Raw genomic sequence first — 12,347 nt, forward strand, 5'->3', positions numbered from 1 at the left:
TTTGGTCTGCAAACTTAGGTTGCATGAAACTTATATATCATTTTTGTTAATGTGGCTATTTTGACGATGTTAGTTCTGTCTATCCAAGAATGAGGGGATATCTTTCCATTTTCTTAAGTCCCCTAACATTTCTCTTTTTCAGAGACATACAACTTTTCTTACAGAGATCTTTCATTTCCTTGGCTAGATTAATTCTGAGATATTTAATTTTTTTGAGGCTATTTTGAATGAGACTGTTTTCTTGATTTCTTTCTCAGTGGGTTCATTCTTGATGTCAGGAATATGAATGATTTCTATGTGTTTATTCTGTATCCCTCCATTTTCCTGAGTTTATTAGTTCTAAGCATCTTCTGGTGAAATATTTTGGATTCCTTATGTAAAGGATGATGCCATTTGAAATAAAAATAGTTTGACTTCTTTCTTTTCTATTCCAATCTTTTCATTTATTTCTCTTGCCCAGTTATGATGGCAAAAGTATCTAATATTATATCATACAAGAATGGTGAGAGTAGACACTCTTGTCTTAGTCCTTTTTTTTTTTTTTGCAAGACCAGGGATTCAAGTCAGGCCCTTGAGTTTTCCAGGCAAGAGCTTATTCTACTGAGTCATCACTCCGGCCCTTAGTCCTCATTCTCATGAGAATGCTTTTAGATTTTCCTCATTTAGTATGATGGTGGCACTGTGTTTGGCTTTATCGGTTTAAGATTAGCTTAAATAAGGCTCTTACCAAGTTACTTTCTACATTTTTATCATGAATGGATGTTGGATTTTGTCAAAGGCTTTTCCTGTATCTATTCAGAAGATCAGGTGGTTTTTATCCTTTTTTTCTGTTTATGCAGTATACTCATTTCTTGATTTATGTATGTTGAACCATCCTTGAATCCCTGGGGTAAAACCAACTTGGCCATGGCATATGTGATTTTTTTAATTTTTTTTTTTTTTGTGATTTGCTATATTCTGCTTTCAAGTATTTTGTGGAGTTTTGCATTTCTGTTTATTAAGCAGATTGGTTTGTAGCTTTCTTTTTGTTAAGTCCTTTTCTGGTATTGGCATTAGGGTCTTGCTGGCTTCCAGGAATGGATTTGGCAGCGTTGCTTCCCTTTCAATAGTGTAGGAGAGCTGAGAGAGTATTGGCATTAGTTCTGTGAAGTTCTTGTAAAACTGAGTGGTAAATCCATTGGTTCTGAGCTTTTCTTACTTGGCAAGATTTTTACTACTGTCTCCAATTACATTGGCTGCTATTAGCATTTTCAGGGTATTTCTATCTTCTAGGTTCAGGCTTCTTAATTCATATGTGTCTTGAATCTATCTTTTCTTCTAGGGTTTTTTTTTTTTTTTTTTTTTGCAGTACCAGGCATTGAACTCAGGACCTTGTGCTTGCCAGGTAAGTGCTTATTCTATTGAGCTATCTTCCCAGCCCTTCTTATAGGTTCTTCTGCTTATTGGACTATGGATTTTCAAAGTAGTTAATTGTCAGGGTTTTGGAAGTGTCCATAACTTTACCTTTTATACTTTTTTAAAAAATGTTTTTTGTATACAGTCTCACTACACAGCCAGGCTTGTAGTGATCCTCCTGTTTTCAGCCTCCCCAATGCTAGGATTACAGGTGTGTACCACCATACCAGGTCTAGGTGGCCCGCTCAGCACACTGAGAGGGTGGACAGCACATATTTTTTATACATCTAATTGAATTGATATTCTAATCTAATTGAATTGATTAGCTAAAGATTTGTCTATTTGTACCCTGTCAAGGGACCCATTCTTCTATTCATTTATTCTTTGTGGGATCTTTTGGTCTTAATTTCTAATTAATTTCCATTTTATAATTTTGTATTTTATAATTGCTTTCCTGGCATCAGTTTTGGATTTGAATCATTCTTGTTTTAGTAGGACCTTAAAGTGCACCATTAAGTTGTTTCTTTGAAATTTCTCTTTTTCTAATATGGGAATTCATAGCTGAAACCCTCAGCTTGGGTGGGGATATAGCTTGGTGAGTGGCACAGAACTTGCACAGCAAGAGCAAAGTCCTGAGTTCAATTTCTGGTTCCAAAAAAATTTAAAAACACAAGAATCTTCTCTTGCTTTTACTGTTTCACACAATTGTGGTGTACTCTACAGCCCTTATCATTTGATTATAGGGACTATTTCATTTTTTTCTTGATTTCTTCTATGACCCCCCCCCGATTACTCAGTAGTACACTACTCAATCTGTGTTTGCATAATTTCTGTCCTTTCCTTTCCATTGATTTTCAGTTTCATTTTGCTATAATGTGATAATATGCATGAGGTGATTTTAATTCTTTTACATTTATTTGAGCATGCTTTATGACCTGGCATATGGCCTATTTTGGAGAAAGTTCCGTGTGTTTCTGAGAAAAATACATATTCTGCTGTTGGGGAGAACACTTTGTAGATATTTACTAAGTCCATTTGTTCACAGGTGTGTTTTGCCTGATATTTCCTTGTTGATTTTTGTCTAGTTGATCTATTTGTGACAGTGCGGTATTAAAGCCCTCGGCTATGATTATGTTGATGTTTACCTAATCTTTTGTGTTTGGAAAATTGCTCTTATTATCTATATTTGCTTCATTGTTCAACCCTGATATGCATGTGTAAGGGTTGTTAAGTGGGCTAAAGAAATATTTACAATCTAAATTAGTTTGTTTTGTTTTTAATTTTTAGTTTCCTCTTGAAATATTACTTTCCAAAATTGCTCAACTTCAACCTTGATATACATGTGTAATAGTTGCAGGGTTGCTAAGTAGGCTGAAAAAATATTTACAATCTAGATTAGTTTGTTTTCTTTTTAATCTTCAGTTTCCTCTTGAAATATTGCTTTCTAAAATTGCTCAGCTTGGCTCTTTTTTCCCTCAGTCTCTTCAGTGTGGTTACAAGATTCACTCATAACATAATTAGATTCATTTGCCATAGTTTGCCTTGCATTTTAAATACCTTTCACCAGCTGATAAATAATTTAAAATTTCCTCAGTAAAACTCACTCATTGTGACACTCGTTCCTATAGGTATTAACAAAGGCAGTAACTTGCATACCTTTAGTGCTACAGAACCATATAGAACAGTTATTCCCAAATTTCCCTCACATTGCCCCTCATAATTAGTCTCTATTCCCTAATGCAATCCCTGGCAATCACATATTTTCCATATCTATAGTTCTTTCTTTTTCTACAGTATCATAATTATACTTTAATGGTAATATAGTGTTTTGTGTCTAGCTTCTTCCATTTCTTGCAATGATTCTGAGACTCACTCATGTGACTTTCTGTATCGGCACTTCATTTTCATTGTATAAGTATGATTTGCATAAACATCTATATGTTGACAGGCATTAGGGCTGTTTCCCATTTTTACTATTATGAATGAGGTTGCTATGCACATCAACAAACATTGTCATTCCTCTGGAGTAGATACTTAAGAGTGCAAGAGCTAGATTATATGGTATAAAAATATTTCACTTCATAAGAAATTCCAGTTTTCCAAAGTGGCTGTATTATTTTGCATTCTTCTCAGCATCTGTGAGTTTTCCAGCTGCTCTACATCCTCACCAGCCTGTAGGATTGTCCACCACTTAAATTCTGGCTATTCTAATAGGTGTGTGGTAGGATCCTATTATCTTGTAATATGCAGTCTCTTAATGCATAATGATAATAAGTCTCTCTTCATGGGCTTGTTGCCATTTATGCATAAGGAGGTACTTAAATAACTGAGCTAACTGACAGGCCCCCTTGTTGCATTTATATATGCTTGGTGAAGTGTCCATTCGAATCTTTTGACCATTTAAAAACTGAGATGGAGGGCCAGCCAAATAGCTCAGTGGACTAAAGTGCCTGCTTAGACAAGTACAGGGACTGGGGTTCAATCCCTGGTGTGCTGTGCTGGCCTTGCCCCTGGGGCATGCTGAAATGGAGCCTGAGATTGGGTGTGGTGGCATGAGCCTTTAATCCCAGCTCTTGGGGGGCTGAAAACAGGAGGATCACTAGGAGTCTGATCTGTGCAGTGAGACCCTGTGGACCTCGTACTAAATACACAAAAAAACCTTTTTTTTAAAAAATGAGATTTTTTTGAAAAGATAAGGTTGTCTTATTATGATTGAGTTTTAAGAGTATTTTATACATTCTGGATATAGTCCTTTATATAAGATATGTACCTTAGATATATTTTTTCAGTCTATTATCTATTCTTTTCTCTTTTCCTTTAGCATTCTGAAACAGGGCCTCTCTGCATAGGCTGGCCTTGTACTTGTGGTGCTCTTCCTGCCTCAGGAGTGCTGGAGTGACTTGGACGCACCACCACATCCAGCTCTTGTTTTATTTTCTTAACAGTATTTTTACAAGATAGGAGTTTTCACATTTTGAAGAAAATATTAAAATTTTCTCTTATAAAAAAAGAAGGCCTCAAGGAAAGCCAACATTCTGGCCCTAGCCTTCCAAGGTCAATTAAAACTCAGAACATATGAGAACTTGTACTGTAATGTCATGTAACTCAGTAGTGTCCTAGATTTTCTGATCAAGGAGATTATGGGGCCAAAGAGGAAAGTGATCAATGATGTAGAGTGTGCCTAAGGAGAGTCACATGGAAAGAAAACATTCTCTCAGGCTTTCATGGGTAACACATTGGCCAAGCAATGGCCATGATTCATCCACATGCCTGACACTGACAAAGGATCTACAATCTGAGGTACAAGATCTCAAGATAAATCCTGAGGGGATTTGACTGGCCTTATCAGATCCAAAAGCTACAACTCTTGTTGCATAGGTCTTGCTTTATTTTGGTCTTAACCATCCAGCAGAAAAGTATAAAAATAAAGTATAAGAAGTAAAGCCATGGTGTTATGTTGGGCTGTAGGGGACTCAGGTCAACAATTTCTGACACTGCCAGTCAAGCAGAAGACCCAATACTATTATGGACTACTGGACTCTTTTAGAATATTTTGCTGAGTTAACACACCTATAATATTCAAATGACAGAACTAAATAAAAAAGGGGATATATAAATGAATGCCCATTTTGTATCTGTGTATTCAAAATGGTTAGGATAGATATATAATTACATTCTCTTAATGAATAGAGGGATTTGTTCTAATGGTGTTTATAAATAGGATATCAAGTCTGCATCTCGTACAGCAAATAACCACTAGGAAGAGAGTATGCAATGTGTTAATTATTGAAACTGTCATACCAATTTGATTTGAAGCTGTCTCATTGCTATTTGTCTCTCAATAAAATTACGGAAAAAAAATCTCTTATAGTTTGCACATATTGAGTCCTACATAAGAAAACAGTTACAAACTCAGGGTCTTAAAGATCCCACCTCCATGTTTTTCTAGAGGTTTCCTAGTTGTATATTAATTTTTTTAAATTAAATTGGGCTGTGAGGAGTTGAATTTTGCTTGCCTCTGTTTATGTCTTAATGATTTATAGTTGTGCCAGCATTACTTGCTGAAACTACTATTTTGTCCTCCATTACATTATGTTGAGATATTTGTCAAAAATTGACCATATGCACACTGAGACAGCGACTGAGATTGGGCATGGTGCATGCGCCTGTAAACCCAGAATTTGGGAGGCTGAAAATAAGAGGATCACTACGAGCCTGATTTGTGTAGTGAGACCCTGCAGACCCTGTACTAAAATACTGAATAAATAAATAAAAATATTTTTGAGTTACCTAAAAAAAAAAAAATCGACCATATGTGTGTAAACTGCTTCAGACTCTACACAATTCCATTTCATAATTGCTTTGGCAAACACATAGACTAAAATATATTGTTCCACCGATCTATTTATCTGTCTTTGTGCCAATGCCATCCTATAGTGATTGCTGTATTTTTATATTGTCTAAAACTCAGGTAATAACCTTAAATTTTCCCTCTTGTTTTTCAAAATTCATTTGACCATCTAAATCTTTTGCATTTCTATCTAGAATTTTTTTCAATAGAAAGAAGCTTTTTTATTCAAAGATTCAACTAGATAAGTAGATTTGTTTACAACCATTCTTGTGTTCATAAAGCACGATCAATTTCTTTACAAATAGCACACATACCTCAACTCTGATAACCCACATTTTTGGTAGATAATGTACACAATTAGGCAGAAACAGGCACGCTCACATTGGTGGATTAACCATCAAATGCTCAATCAAAACTCCATGGCCTCTGCTTCTTGATCAATTTCTGATCCCATTTCATCTTCTACCATCTTGTTCACTTCCTGACCAACTTTCTTGTCAATTCTATCTACCTTACCGGACACTAGCTTGGCCACCTGACAAGCCTGATTGGTCAAACATGCTATTTGACCAACTACTTCTCTGTCTGGAATTAGAAGATGTGTTTCCATAATAACGTTCTTCAATTTTTCAGTTTGGCTTGGGACTGCGAGTAGCCAGTCTGAATCATCCCACTCTGCCTCTAATTATGTGAACATTAAAGCAGACAGCCATATTTCCTTTTAGGAGGCTGATAATTCTGGTAATTTGGAACACTGCACTACTACTGTTAAATCCTTTCCAAGCACAGCTGGCATTCTGTATTTCTTCTGAGATTTCTAGAGTCTTGACCATCAACTCTTTATCAGAAGTGATTAAACAACATGGTTCAAAGCTTGCTGTCCAGAAACATGGGCTGATGCTACAGTCAAGGCATCCACTGCTCCTTTCTCTTCTGTCACTCTCTGAGCTGGTGGTTGGAAAAAAAATCAAAGCAGCATAAAAAGTAGAAACCAGAGACCCCCATGGGATCCATACTTTTAGAATCAACTAAGTCCATTGTAGAAGGAACATGCACACATTTAAGAGTAATTCCTGCTTTTTCTTCCACATCACTTAGTTAACCTCTTTCTCCTGGTTGATAAAACATATGCAAATCTCTGTCTTGCCAGCCTGCCCCATGTGTCTTGGATAATGACTATAGGAGTCAACATTCTGTGGATGAGAACTTTGAGTCACCAGGTCAATCACAGGAATGTCTAAGCCATGGGTAGCATATTGATAGCTATGAAAACTTCAAAAGCCTTATCTGAAGCCTTTCAGTGTAATTTTTCTTTGTGACTGTGCAAAGTGCCCATGTAAATACTGAACATTCTGTTCTATGTGTGGTTTCATGGCCATTTCAGTTACATTCTTCTCCATCTCTTCAGACCCACTGTAGGTTTGAAGGACATCTCCAATAACTGCTGGTCTCTCAGACCAGTGGCACCAGATGGCCAAATGTTCCGCAGTAGCTGCAGCCTTTTGAGTCATTTTTCTAATAAATTCAACCTGTTCATATCTTGATTTTATGTATTTTTGGGGACTCTGTATGTCCACTGTGGGCAAGTCACAGAAAAAGTGAAGTCTGAGAAACATCTTCAGAATCAGCTTTGTAGGATTCATGGATATCTTCAAAGATTCATGGATATCTTTACTCAGCATGACCTAAATCTAGCATTTGATCCACTCCATCAAGTACAAGATGGAGCAGTTTCAAAAGATCAAGGCTGCCACTTTGCAGGTCATCTTTGATATGAACAGGGGTTCCAACGAAGATGTCAGTACAGAAGCAGGGAGATAACAAGTGGCACCCAACAGTAATCTGGTCAATCAGTTTCTGTAAAACACGATGCGTACAAGAGAATGTTGAGGATGAGCGGTACCCTGTGAGAATATCACAGTAAAGGACAAAAAAGATGGGAAATCCGAGCAGAAAAAAGAAACTTCAATAATCATTTCTCCAGTCTTTTTCTTTGAGCTGTTCCTACTCTCCTCACTGGGAAGAGCAGGGTGGAGAAGTCCATGGACAGCACAGAATTATCTTCTGCGTTACGGCCAAAGTTCCAGTCTCTGTGAAGGAAGAGAATGGGGCAGAAGGCAGAGCCAGATAAACACAGGGTCATCCCCTCCCAGATGGCTGTGCAGAAACATTCTGTCTGCAGCCAGGACCAAGCATGGCGAAGGGCTGAGGCATGGGAATGCGAGTGCAGGAGAACAGCAGGGGATCCGCAGGGTTTGGGTTCAGATGTTCGTCCACATTCTCCTCCTCAGGGCCAGTGCAGTAAGAATTCCCCAAGCCCCTTGGTCTCCAACAAAGCCTGGAGCCTTCCATGAGATGTAAGCATTCCCTGAAGCCAGAGCCCTCAATTTCCAGGCTGGTCCACATCTCATGCCTCTGCCCATAAACTCCAGTTCACTTCAAAACCCAAGCCAAGCGGCACCTACTCTATGGAGTTTGCCATGTTCCTCCAGGCAAGGTCGGGTCATTCTTTTTACTGTCTTCCTTCAGTGCTTGACTCCTATCTCATACTACTGTTTTTCAGGTTTGCATGTCAGACCATAGGCTTCTTAAGAGTGCAATCCCATTTATTTCTGTTCTTCCAGTGTCAAAGCGTAGAGTTGGTACGCAATAGGCATGAGGTACAGGTGGAGTGAAGGGCAGAGCAGGGAAGTTAAGCAGCTGAGGTTGCTGTGAAAAGGTTGCTGTGGGGCAGAGGGCTGGTGGACTCCTAGCAGGCCTCTCACACTTCACTGTGTCCAAGAATGACCCGGGGAATCCCAGTAAGCGCAGAGTGACCCTGGCCCACAAGGAGAGAGAGAGTACAGGAAGTGTTCTAGAAAAGGAACACCTACAGAAGGGACAGCAGCCAGGGAAAAGGCCACACTGAAGAGAGCATTGGGGTGACTCAGGGAAGTACACTCTGATATGACAGACAAACCAGGGCACTGGAGGCTCAGCAAATAAAGGCTTCATTCACTTGGTGAGATCTTGCCCAGGAACAAGATGTTCATACTTCTCTACAGCACTTCTCTGTTCTGTTTAAAGTTACAATTAATGGTGTTTACAAGGCACACATGCTATGCACCCCGGGTTCCTATAGGCCCACTTCTAAGTCAAATTTTCCTGCATGTAACTTCAAATGATGATCTCAACTTGGCTGAGATGTAGTCATTTTGGGGGTATAAAACTCCCTAGAGAAAAAGTCTAGGTTGAAGTCCCCTCCCAGGTTTATTTGCCTGGGGGATATTTGCTTTCACTTACAATAAATGCCGCTCTCTGCTTTTGCTCTATAAGTACTTTGCTCAGTTTTCTTCTGACTCTCTACCTTGTAATTCTTTCTAGGTTGAAAGAAAAACCTACCAGCTGGAGGGTAACATTTTTCATTCTGAATATGATTAATATGGCTCTGATATGATGTCCCACCATAAAAACACTCCACTGAGCTTCCTAGTTGTATCTTTGAAGTCTTCAGCTACCTGGTTTGTCACTTCCTTTATTGGAGCCAAAACAAGATGAGTATCTTTGGTGAGCAGCTTTTAAAAATTGTTTCTTGACTTCTTTAGAGCCTTTCAATCAAGGGAATGGCAAGCGAGAATGTCTTTTCTGTTCTTGTCCTTGCTTGGCAATTAAGCCTTTTCCTTCATATACAGGACCGAAGGTCTTGTGAATAGGAAAGAGATAAGCTACCCCTCGACCTTTGAAAAGCTTTATGGTCTCTTCAGAAATACACAAATTGGAGAGGGCTCCCCCTTTCTGTTCACATGTCAGTGTTTCCTCTAGTTTATTATCATTTGATTTATGAATAGAAATTTCTAAGGGTGACACTCATTTTGCCTTTTTTTTCTGTCATTCATCAGTGTCTCCATTGGTAGATCTTTGCTTATGGTGAGAAGTGGAAAATTCTTCTGAATATCTGTTGAATCCTTCAGTGTCTCTTTTTCTTTTTGAACTCAGGGCCAGGGATTGAACTCAGGCCCTTGCGCTTGCCAGGGAAGCACTTATTCCACTGAGCCATCTCCCTGGCCCTTTTAGTGTCTCTATTTAGCTTCTCTTTTATTTTAGCTTTTTTGGGCTTGGGAGTTACCAATTCACTGGCAACACCAAGTTCCTTGACTTCCTTCTATAACTCCAGCTTTATGTAATGTGTTCTTGGCTTACCTTGTTTACATCTCCATAGCAACCCTAAGGGAAGTACAGGTCCATAAGCCCTTACCTGAAATTCTGATATCCAGAAAGCTCTTTTGCTGCTCTTTCCAGTAGGCTCTCAAAATTCTTCCAAGGGTGCGTCCAGTGACATAATGTACCCCCAGACATGATGCATTACTGGCTGCTGTCACCTTCCTCCTGGCTCAGTGACCACACATAAAGGCAGTGACAGCATGAAAGGATGTCAGGGAGGGTGACTACAGGGTCAGGGTTCTCCATGTAAATTTTATTATCAATTATTTTAAAAAACCTGATGGGATTTAGATAACTTTCTTATAGTATCTCCAAACTTTTATTTATTTATTTATTTATTTATTTATTTATTTATTTATTATTTTTTGTATTTTAGGGAAGGGTCTACAGGATGTTCAGGGTCTCACTACTAGATTGGACTCATAGTGATCCACCTGTTTACAGCCTCCCAAGATCTGGGATTACAGACAGCGTGCCACCATGCCCAGTCTCAATTGCTGTCTCAGCATGCCCTGGAGGGCGGGGCTGGCGTGGCAGGTCTGAGGATTAAGCCCCCGGCCCCTGCACTTGCTTGCAGGTGCTTTAATCTACTGAGCTATTTGGCCAGCCCTTTATTAGTACATTTGTGATATATAGTGACAACTTTTAGCCTGGGGGTTTGACACATGTACATGTTGCATCTTTTTTTTTAATTAATTTATTTATTTATATTTTTTTTTGTGTGTGTGGCCAGCTCAGCCCACCAGGGGGCGGGGCTGGCATGTGGTGCCGGGGGACTGAACCGTGATCCCCGTGCCCTGCTTAGCTTAGCTTGTTCTAAGTAGGTGCTTTAGACCACCGAGCCATCTCACCAGCCCACATGTTGCATCTTGATCATTTTTAACAGCTGTCTGGAAGAGTCTTTTATTTTTTGATTTAATATTTTAAAGTTATATATCTAGATATTAGTCCTTTGTCTGAGAAGTAGTTGGTAATTTTTTTTCCCTATTCTGTAGGTTGTCTCTTCACTCTGTTGGTTGTTTCATTTGCTGTGCAGAAATTTTGATTGATTGATTGATTGATTTATACAGGGTCTCACTATGCAGTTCAGGCTTGTAGTGATCCTCCTGTCTCAGCCTCCCCAGTTCTAGAATTACAGGCATATGCCAACATGTCCAGATCCAGGGCCAGCCTGGCATGTAGTACTGGGAATCGAATTTGGGACTTTGCACTTGCCAGGCAGGCACTTAGACTGCAGAGCTATCTCCCAGCCCTATGCAGGAATTTTAATTTAAGATAATCCCACTAATGATTCTTGGTGTTATTTCTTGAGCTACCGAGGTTCTGTTCAGAAGGTCTTTGCCTATGCTCATGTATTCTTACCATTTTTTTTCCAACTAGACTTAGCATTGCTGTTTTTACATATAGGCTTTTGATTCATTTTTATTTGATCTTATGCAAGGTGGATCAGATTCATTTTACATGTGGATAACCAGTATTCCGAGCACTGTTTCTTTCTTTCTTTTTTTTTTTTTTTCTTAGCACTGTTTCTTAAAAGGTTTACCTTTTCTCCAGCATATATTACTGGGCCCTTTATCAAAAAATCAGCTGCCTGATGATCCTTGGGGGTTGTTTCTGCATCCTTTATTTTATCCATTAGTCAATATTTCTGTTTCTGGGCTGTACTGTGATGTTTGTTTGTTTGTTTTTACTACTGCAGTTTTGTTGTTATAAGAATGAGATCCTAAGGCTTCCTGCCTTGCTTTTATTACCCAGGACTGCTTTGGCTGTCTCTTCCAGTTCAATATGAATTTTATAATTATTTTATGTAGTTCTGCGAAAAAAATGTTGATGGTATTTTGAAGGATATTGCATTAAACTTATATATCATTTTTGTTTCTTTTTTTTTTTTTCGGAACCGGGGATTGAACTCAGGCCCTTGGGCCTGCCAGGCAAGCGCTTATTCTACTGAGCCATCTCCCTGGCTTTATATTTCTTTCTTTCTTTTTCTTTTTTTTTTTTTCATTTTTGTTAATGTGGCTATTTTGACGATGTTAGTTCTGTCTGTCCAAGAAGAAGGGATATCTTTCCATTTTCTAAAGTCCCCTAAAATCTCTTTTTTTCAGAGACATATAACTTTTCTTATAGAGATCTTTCACTTTCTAGGCTAGGTTAATTCTCAGATATTTAATTTTTTTGAGGCTGTGTGTGTGTGTGTGTGTGTGTGTGTGTGTGTGTATTTAACTGGGGATTGAACTCAGGCCCTTGCGCTTACCAGGGACGCGCTTATTCTACTGAACCATCTCCCTGGCCCTTGAGGCTATTTTGAATCAGACCATTTTCTTGATTTCTTTCTCAGTGGGTTCATTCTAGGTGTCAGGAATACAATTGATTTCTGTGTTTATTCTGTATCCTGCCACTT

The 12,347-nt window shown here is 38.7% G+C and overlaps 1 pseudogene; it reads right to left on the minus strand.

Moving 5' to 3' along the window:
* Nucleotides 1–6,123: 6,123 nt before the first annotated feature.
* LOC101576602 lies at nt 6,124–10,081 on the minus strand (annotated as a pseudogene).
* Between the last annotated feature and the right edge of the window lie 2,266 nt (nt 10,082–12,347).

Source organism: Octodon degus, unplaced genomic scaffold (genome assembly GCF_000260255.1).
Source record: "Octodon degus isolate 3935 unplaced genomic scaffold, OctDeg1.0 scaffold00222, whole genome shotgun sequence".
NCBI lineage: Eukaryota > Metazoa > Chordata > Mammalia > Rodentia > Octodontidae > Octodon > Octodon degus.